The sequence below is a fragment of the Cryptomeria japonica genome, unplaced genomic scaffold (genome assembly GCF_030272615.1).
Source record: "Cryptomeria japonica unplaced genomic scaffold, Sugi_1.0 HiC_scaffold_214, whole genome shotgun sequence".
NCBI lineage: Eukaryota > Viridiplantae > Streptophyta > Pinopsida > Cupressales > Cupressaceae > Cryptomeria > Cryptomeria japonica.
In genome coordinates, this window is record NW_026729036.1 from 238,621 (window position 1) to 248,260 (window position 9,640).

Here is a 9,640-nt window from a genome sequence, read left to right on the forward strand (position 1 = left end):
TACATATTATTCTTGTCAATGTGAAGGGGCTTATGGATTTATAGTTGTCGTATATTTAATCTACTATATTAGCTCAAATAAAATGAATGGTTTGTGATCATTTCATCTTTGGTGATTCTAATGATTTTGTTTTCATTAAATGGTCCTAGAAACAGAAAATCATTACAAAGGTGGAGAATTGTAAAGTTTGGTCTCATGGAAGAGGCTTAAGGTCCTATTTTTATTTGCAAACAAACTCATCGTATTGAAATAATGCAACTAGTTAAAGTTCCACCAACAACTTAGAGACTTTTATGTATATGTGATACTTTAAATGACATTTACTTTAAATGACATTTACTTAAAATCAAATTCTATATAAGAATATGCCTATTTTATGTTGTTTCTATAAATTCTTGTTTGAATTTATTTACGCTCAATCAAATTTTTTAAGTCAAATTAAATAACTACATAAATTCAACGTCTACTTTCCAGCTTAAATTTAAAATTTAATATTCCAACATTAAAACAAAACCAAAGTTGTTCTTCTTTCTGCTAACATCAATTCAGCTGCATCAAGAACACTTCAAAATAAATTAGCCTTTAAATGTCTGAAATATATGAATCTGCTTATAAATATCTAATGGCATCCACACTTATTTTAGCACCTTCCATAACAGCACTAAACCGAAAAAAAATACCAAAGTAAGTTTCATGGGCACTTAAAAGTGTTCCTGCGATTATTTGTCTCTGTAAAACAGGCATTCAAGCACTGTTTTAGCCAAGTTTCCTCTTCCTTACTGCGCATTCATCACCACGTGCTATAAACACCAACAATGTTAAACATCAAGTTTTCGTACTCCATAAAATATCTTTCTGAAATTGTGTGAAATCATGCTATCACCCTTGGGGATCAGAGTCCCTACTCGTAGTGCATCCTCAGGATGGGGAAAATATCTTTCACATTTTTGCCATCAATGCTACGTGCTGGCTGGTTTGACAAAAAAAAACGAAAGAGACCAAAAACACTTACCTTTTTCAGCTAGATCAAACAGTTCACACCCCTTGTCTATGCTTCCACATTTTGATTCCATACACTGTTACAAAGCTTCCAAAGTAACTTTGCAACTACACAGCTGACAGATTCCATACCCTGTTACAAAGCTGACAGACTCCGACTACCGTCAAAATGGGAGCTTTGTAACAGGGTATGGAATCCGTCTCCATCGCCCTCGAAACGCGCATGCCATGAGGTCCCCCTACCGTCAGAATTAAGTATGTTGTCGTCTAATTTAATTATACAACTTGATTATCTCTCAAATTGAATATAAATACGTATCCAAACCCTGCTTCAAAAATAAATGCAATATTAGGTAAGCCTACCAACCATAACAAATCCACCCCTTGCTTTTTTCTCGGTTGCTACACAGACAACGAAGCTGCCTCCATGGAGAACACCACAGAGTACTTCCAAATCCAATTTAGATTTTGGAAAAAGATTTTAGCTTATCCAATTTAATGCCCATTAATTGAGATGTTTACAAAAGTACTCCGCAGAAGGATGAAGTGGATGGCATTAGGTAGACGCGCATTCGAATTTAAAACACTTAATGATGGATCCTTTTTCCTAACTTGATCTTAATTAATTATGCATCGCTGGCGAAAGGCCGGCTGCATCTTTACTTCAGCTATAAATAAATCACATCGTACCATTTCTATACAGCACTCCCTCTAAGTATTGCCGCTTAATTTTGCCCTGAACAATTGTGTGTTGTGTTTATTTCAACAGGATGCGTTCTTCACAAGGGGGAAACGAGAAGGGGAGGGAGGAGAAAGCAAAACGTGGCCCCTACAAAACACAGATGAAAGAGATGGAAAACCATGAGCAGTTGGCTCTACTGAGGGAGGTAATGCTTTCTAAAATCTTTTCATCTGTAAACCTTTTCTTTATACTCGTTTTAAATTTAAACACTTTATAACTGTGTAAACAGATGAAGGATTACGTCATAACTGTGGTGAATGAATCTTTTAGAAACGTGATAAACGAATACAAGATTCTAGAGACGTTTCTAAAAGATTCATTCACCACAGTTATGACATACTACTTCCCTTAGTAGAGCCAACTGCTCATGGTTTTCCAGCTCTTTCATCTTGTTTCCACTGCCCCTCTTCCTCTGTGTTTTGTAGGGGCCACGTTTTGCTTTCTCCTCCCTCCCCTTCTCGTTTCCCCTTTGTGAAGAAGGCATCCTGTTGAAAGAAACAACACACCATCGTTCAGGAGAAAATTAAGCGGCAATACTTAGAGGGAGTGCTGTATAGAAATGGTATCATGTGATTTATTTATAGCTGAAGTAAAGATGCAGCCGGCCTTTCGCCAGCGATGCATAATTAATTAAGATCAAGTTGGGTAAAAGGATCCATCATTAAGTGTCTTAAATTTCAATGCGCGTCTACCTAATAATGCCATCCACTTCATTCTTCTGAGGAGTACTTCTGTAAATATCTCAAATAATGGGCATTAAATTGGATACGCTAAAATCTTTTTCCAAAATCTAAATTGGATTTGGAAGTACTCTGTGGTGTCCTCCATGGAGGCAGCTTCGTTGTCTGTGTAGCAACCGAGAAAAAAGCAAGGGGTGGATTTGTTATGGTTGGTAGGCTTATCTAATATTGCATTTATTTTTGAAGCAGGGTTTAGATACGTATTTATATTCAATTTGAGAGATAATCAAGTTGTATAATTAAGTTAGACGACAACATACTTAATTCTGACGGTATAGGGACCTCATGGCATGCGCGTTTCCAGGGCGATGGAGACAGATTCCATACCCTGTTACAAAGCTGACAGATTAAATACCCTGTTACGTATTTATGGTAGATCAAAAAGTAACTTTGCAACTACACCGCTGACAGATTCCATACCCTGTTATAAAGCTCCCATTTTGGCACAGTAAGACAGGGAGGCTGCATGCAAAGGTTGCAAAGTCTGGTTTCAGAGCTACCCGTTGCATTTGGTTGAAAGTTTCTGAAACCTTTTCAACAACTCCATTTTACGTACATCCTGCAATCATGGCATTCCATTTGACCACATTTCTTTGACGCATTCTGTCAATCAGTTAACGTGCCTAGTCTTTGCTTTCACATTTTGCATATCGGAATTTACCTTCTGCTGCAATATCCGAAACATATCTCATGCGAGGCTATTCTTTCAGTCTCATCAAACTTCTCCAGCGCTCATCATTATTATTTTACATCATGAGTGGAATCATTCAAAGAGAATCACCCTGAACATGATCAACACAACCCAAAACACCACAACCTAACCTTTGTACTAACTACTAAGGATTTAACTCTACCTGTGAGATTCTTTCCTCAAATGTCTCCCCTATCATTTGTACTAAAAAATTGAACTCTCTACTTGGGAGATTCTTAGTTTCCTTTAATGTCTTACAGCCTCCAGCTCTGAAACCTATGAAGAGCTTCCCTGTGTTACGGTTGCACTTGTTGAAATCAGTAAGGAATCTTGCCTTTGTAGTAAACATTTAATCTACTTGGGAGATTCTTAGTTTCCTTTAATTTCTCCCAGTCTCCAGCTCTGAGACCTATAAGAGCTTCCCTGTGTTAACGGTTGCACTTGTTGAAATCAGTAAGGAATCTTACTTTTCTTGGGTGAACTTTCGCCCGGTGAAGTTATATCTTGGCTTCTTTACCTTTTCTATATTTGCTTTCATTTTGTCCACAAAAATGTAGCTAAAGCAATTAACTTTGTTATAGAACTGAAGCAATTTATGAAGGGAAGGTAACTTGTTGAAGTTGTGCATAATGAGAGCATTCTTATGATAATATCTCTGTGGTCTCTTCTAATTGAGTCAGCAAATTGTTACCATTGTGTTTTTATTTGATGAGTTGCAACTATAAATCAGAGACCTTAACAGGGGAGTAAGAAAATTTAATGATGTCTTATTTTATTTTAGCATAGGGTGACATCTAAGAGTTGGGTTTTTTAAGGCAAGATTTAATATGGCTTGATCTATCAAATTTAAGTAAAATCGGTATGGGTACATTTGGCCAACTCCAATTAGTATGTTCTCACATTCTTGAAATCACAAGGAAATTTGACTTACTTAAATTTAAATCTTAATATTTGACATATATTTTTTTAGGTTAACTTTAATACAAATGAATGACATGCACTAATTGTTAGGTTTTTCTGACTCTCAACATCTTAGATACAAACACATTATCAATCCTAATTTATTTGGGATCTTGGCTTTGGAACTTATAGTATTTATCTCTAGAGTTTCAATAATTTTTATAATTTGTACACTCAAGTTTGAAATTACCAAAAATTAGCTTCCAACCCTCCTCTATATATGAACACATGTATATGAAGATTCACTCTACCATATCAATGTATATAGATTTAATCGATGCATCAATAGTTAGAAAATCCACTTTTACTTGTCACAAATGTGGGAACTTTATAAATGTTAACATGCTTAGGCTCTTAGTTCTAAAAATATCATGACATTATGAACAATAACTTAACATGGGCACAAGAATCCTTGAAAGTTTTAACTTACTAGAGCACTCAATGTCAATTTTAACTTATGATTACATTTAAAATTTCCTATATATGTGGGTATTTATAAATTTGATTTTACTCAAGAACTTAGGTTTGGATTTGACACTTCTTCATTAATGAAAAATCCTAGTGGATGTGAAGCTTTTAATAATTTTAACTTAACATGACTTGAATTCTAGTCTTCCACGATGACAATATTCAGATTCCCACTTAGAGGATGGGCATAACTACATGAATAACTTTGGTCAATTCATTACTTAGATTTCACTTGATAGAGTAATGAATATGCTTATTGTCTTGACTTTGGACTCTTTCCTAGTCTCGTTTCCTCTTCGGGACATGTAGATATTAGGAATTTAATTTAAGACATCCATGGTCAAGAATTTTCCTTAGGAATTGATGGTTAGGAGTTATTAGAAACAAAATAAGGCTTTAATATAAAAAAAAAGGATCTAGTCTCAAAGGATTATCTTGATAGAGAAATTCTCATGAAGTGATTCTAAGAATTATTATAATTAATATAAGAAAAAACCTTCCATATTGAAATTATTTATAATTTAGATCATTAAATCTTGCAAGGAGTCATAGGATAGTGGTTCCAATCTAGGATATTAGAATTTACCTTTAAAAATTGTGGTGTTAATACTTTCTTTGATGATTTATCCATGGATTTTATATAATTATCTCTTAATAATTTTTTACCTATGACTTTATCAAGGTATGAATACCCATCTAGAAGCTTTTTGAATTATTAGTGAATCATGCAAGTCACTATGCTTATGTGATCTTCTTCATGTTCTTTTATTTGTTGTTCAATGACATATAATTTATCTATTGTATATTTCCTTAACATTCCCACCCTTCATTATTTCATGCACATCTTGTAGAATTGTACAATACATTAATTCTACCAATAAAATCAATTCTTGTATAATGATATTTACAAGCCTTTATAAGTTTTGATGTTTATATTATTATTTCATTCTAATTTTGAAGTAGGATAAAATAAAATGTTAGATAATAATCTTTTATAGAGAGATTATTAGTTTGGGTGCCACTTCGTAATTGATGAGCATAAGGAAATCTTTTCATTAGAGAAAAGAACCAAGTAGAAATAAGTATCCCAACCCTAAACTTAAAAATTCATTTCACAACATAGACTAGAGAAAAGATAGGTTTTCAAATTATCCTCAAAACCTTTACAATAAGAAACACCTTGAACTGTAATAAAGACTAGCAAGGAATGGGCCAAAGAAGGTACCCCTCAACAAAGATAACAAATATAAGTTACTTGACTAGAAGAGCCCAAACATCTAGGAATCTAGATCTGAAGCCAAAGCTTAATCAATTGATTTTAAAGGTAAAGAATAGACAAATCAAACAACTTGAGTTAATCATTTTTGACGTTCCAGTTGTAAACGACCTAGAGATGAATAAAATTAATGTTAGGTTGAGAACCATCAAATATCCCAATAATGTATTGAAACTTCAACCAATTGAGGACCTAACCACCACAATATTAGGGGACCTAATAGTGGCAAAGAAACCAACATAAAAGGGGATAAAACTCTAACATTACAATCCTTAAACTTACTAAGGTAAGAGGGCACAAGGCCCCTCATGAAGAGAAAATTGAGCCTATTCATCTAAGAAGTTTACAAGACCTCTTACCTATGCCAACAACAAAAGGAATAATTATCTTGATGCTTTTGGATTATAAATCTCTCTCCCTTCTCTCAACTTTATATTTAGTCTAGATCTGCAACTTGCCATTTTTCATCTCCTTTGAACTCTTTTCTCATCCTGATGATGAATCACGAAGTGTGATTCTAAACATTGATGATAAAAAATTTTTTGCACACAATCTAATCCAAAAGAATAAAGAGAGTTATAGTATGGGTTCTGGAAATTTGATAGCATCAACAAAAGGCATATCAACCACTTCCATCCACCACTAGCAGTTCCCATGAGAACAAAGTCCTGCTCAAGAGGGGAAGTAGGAGTAATGATTGATATAATGAAAACAATAGTCCCTTCACAGTAGCAACACAATAAACCAATAGTAAGAGTAACTATCATTTTAACCTAAGCAAAACCAAGTTACATAGATAGACACTAGATGAAGGTGCAATGATCCCATCTAATAAATGAAAGGTGGAAACCCTGTCCACAAACAAAATAAAGGGAGAAAAAGTCTAGCAAAATCCAACCTCAAAAAACATAGTCACTCAAAATAAGAAATCTATAACCCTTGATTGAAGATCTAACAACCAAGTCATTATATATCCATAAATAAGGTAGGAGGCAATGAAAACTCCTAGCCTAGCACTAAAATAGAAAAGGAAGGAATAGAGGGCTCCATAGAAAATCATATCAATACTTCGTGAACCAAAGACTACTCTGAAAGTAGAAGTAAAGGAGCTAAGGGGGGGACAAGGGCTACCATAGAAGATAGCCCTATCAACACTAGGAGATTGAGCACCATTCCCCTCTGAAGATACAAAACTTAAAACCAAAATAGGAGGAATAAAATGGGAAGTAGTGGCTCTCCCATAGAATCCCTTGAAACACTAAGAATGGAGATTCCTAATTGAAACTGTTGATAAACTAGTAGACCCAACCATGTGTGATAAAATCCCTTCCAATGTCCAAGTAGGTAGCAAAAAAGAAACAAGGGTGAGGAGAGAAATCCCCTTCCTAGCCAAAGGTCAACATCTTCAACAATTCCATCCCCCTCGCCATTTGAAACCACATTTCCTTTTGCACTTGCATCCCCCTCACCATCTGAATCCTCTTATTCGTCTGTAGTGTCATTGCTAGAGAAATTTGAAACCCTATCTCTCTCGCTGATTGTATTTAAGTTTGGATTCTAATTATTGGTTGAATGATATCTCTATTAGCTATATATAAGGCAAACTAATAAATTTCGTAGGCTAGAGAAAGTGTGGCTTATGTTGTTGATAATGGCATAATGTGATGGTTAAGTTGTGGTGTAATGAATCTTGCCACCAAGGTTCAAACCCTTACTAGGGGTGATATTGTTGATTATTCATGTTGCATCTATGACGTCCCTCATATAATTTGGCCTCACTAGTCAACATTGTTTACCCTTTTTTAAAAGTTATAAATTTTCTAATTGAAAAACTCATTCAAATGATATAATATTGAAGCTTCAAATAACAACATCATATCACAAAAGAAATCAGGCTTATGGTTAATTTTTAGATAGGATGAGATCAACTTAGGTAAATAAATATTTAGATTTAATTACCTCAAGTAGAATATAGAAAACGAATGATTAATTGGATAAGATGCTATAAATAGAATCAAATAATAATAAAATATTATTTAATTTATTGTAGAAAGAAAATAACATAATTAGGGGAGAGGATCTAGTAGTTCAGCGTGTTCCAATTGTTGTGATAATAGTTGTTGATTTAATACCCATACTTGTTGATTTAAAGTCCATTTTTTTTACAATATTACACCAATAGTTGTGACTTTAATACCCATAATTGAATGAATCTATCCTTAGTTGTAAAAACTAATCAATCATGTGATGCCACATCAGCTGCACAAGTATAGGGCCCCCTTTTGTACGAGTATTGGACTTGCCTTTTTTTTTGGAGGGGGGGGGAGCTGTTTTGGACACCTTAGCAAAAATCATGCTAATGTGGCATCATATTTGATGATGTGGCCCTGAAACCTTAGTTATAAGCATAATGATTGCTAAGTAAGCTACTATAAAAAAATGGGAGTGATTTGAAATTTCCATGTAGGATTTTGAGAAGTGTGAACTTAGGGTGCTCAACTACTAGATACTCTCCCCTAATTAAATACAAATGATTAGTTATAAAGGAAATGGCACATGGTGAGTTGAAAGATGGTGTGTAACTTTTAGTTGTCTAAATATACTTTTGTAAATTGTAAAGGGAACACTTAATTTCTTAGAAAATATTCTTAGGATACATAATATGGAGACACGCTTGCAACTTTACATACCAAGTGATGCTGCAAAAAATAATTCAAACTATTAATTCAATCCAATTATCTCACAAAAAGTTTTAATAACACGTCTTAATCACAATAAAATGTTACAAAAATATTAAAAAACTGAATAAGAGTCTATTAGAATTATAATAACATCCTCATTAATAGTTTTTTATTCAACCTTTGCTTGCAATTTATTCAACCTTTGCTTGCAACAATTCTATGTTGTGTTACATATTCTTGGTCATAATGGACCTTGAACTATTCAACTTCTTTCTTTCTCTACGAGAAATATCTAAAGAAAATTGAAAATTACACTACAATATTCGAAAAACCTCCTCCATGTGAGTAACACAAACAGTGCGGAGTCTGGCAAAATCATTTTAAACAAACGCATTTTCTGCATATCCGCAACCGTGTCATTCAATGAGACTACATTTCTTTGAGGCACCCTGTTAGACACGTCACGTGCCTTGTCAATGCTTCCACATTTTACATGGATGTCTTTCAGAGCATTTCCAACATTTATGAAGGATGTCCCTACTCGGTCCGATAGCTCCCATTTGGGCACAGGCCGCGTGAAAATGGGATCCACTCCAATGATAAACCTATTTATTACGAGCGAGAGAAAACAGTTTTAAAAATTAAACTTTGGGCGGGCTTAATGCGGATGGGAACCAGTAACCACGGTCGCTAAGGGCGAACAAGATGGGTTAAGACGGGCCCACAGCAACAACGGAAATGTTAACTACGATTGTTTAAAGAACGGATACGAATGCGAATGAACGTTGGAAGAAGGAATGGGCCGACAACACACCTAATCAGTCAAAGCTTAGCTTAGTTTGTGTTGTTTAAGGTTGGTCATCCCACACTAGCCACCTAAGCGCGGTCAGCGCTTAATGTGTTGTTTAAACCAAGCCCTCTATTTTGGTATTGGAGAGAGGAGACTCTCCTTATGGAATTTCAGATGTGGAGGATTTCAGAGGGTCTCCCACAACTAATCCCAAAGTATCACCGGGGTTTGTCTCAGAAGATGGAGTGCAGTTGGTAAGGGCGAGAGTTTTAGGAGACGGATCAGCCATCAAC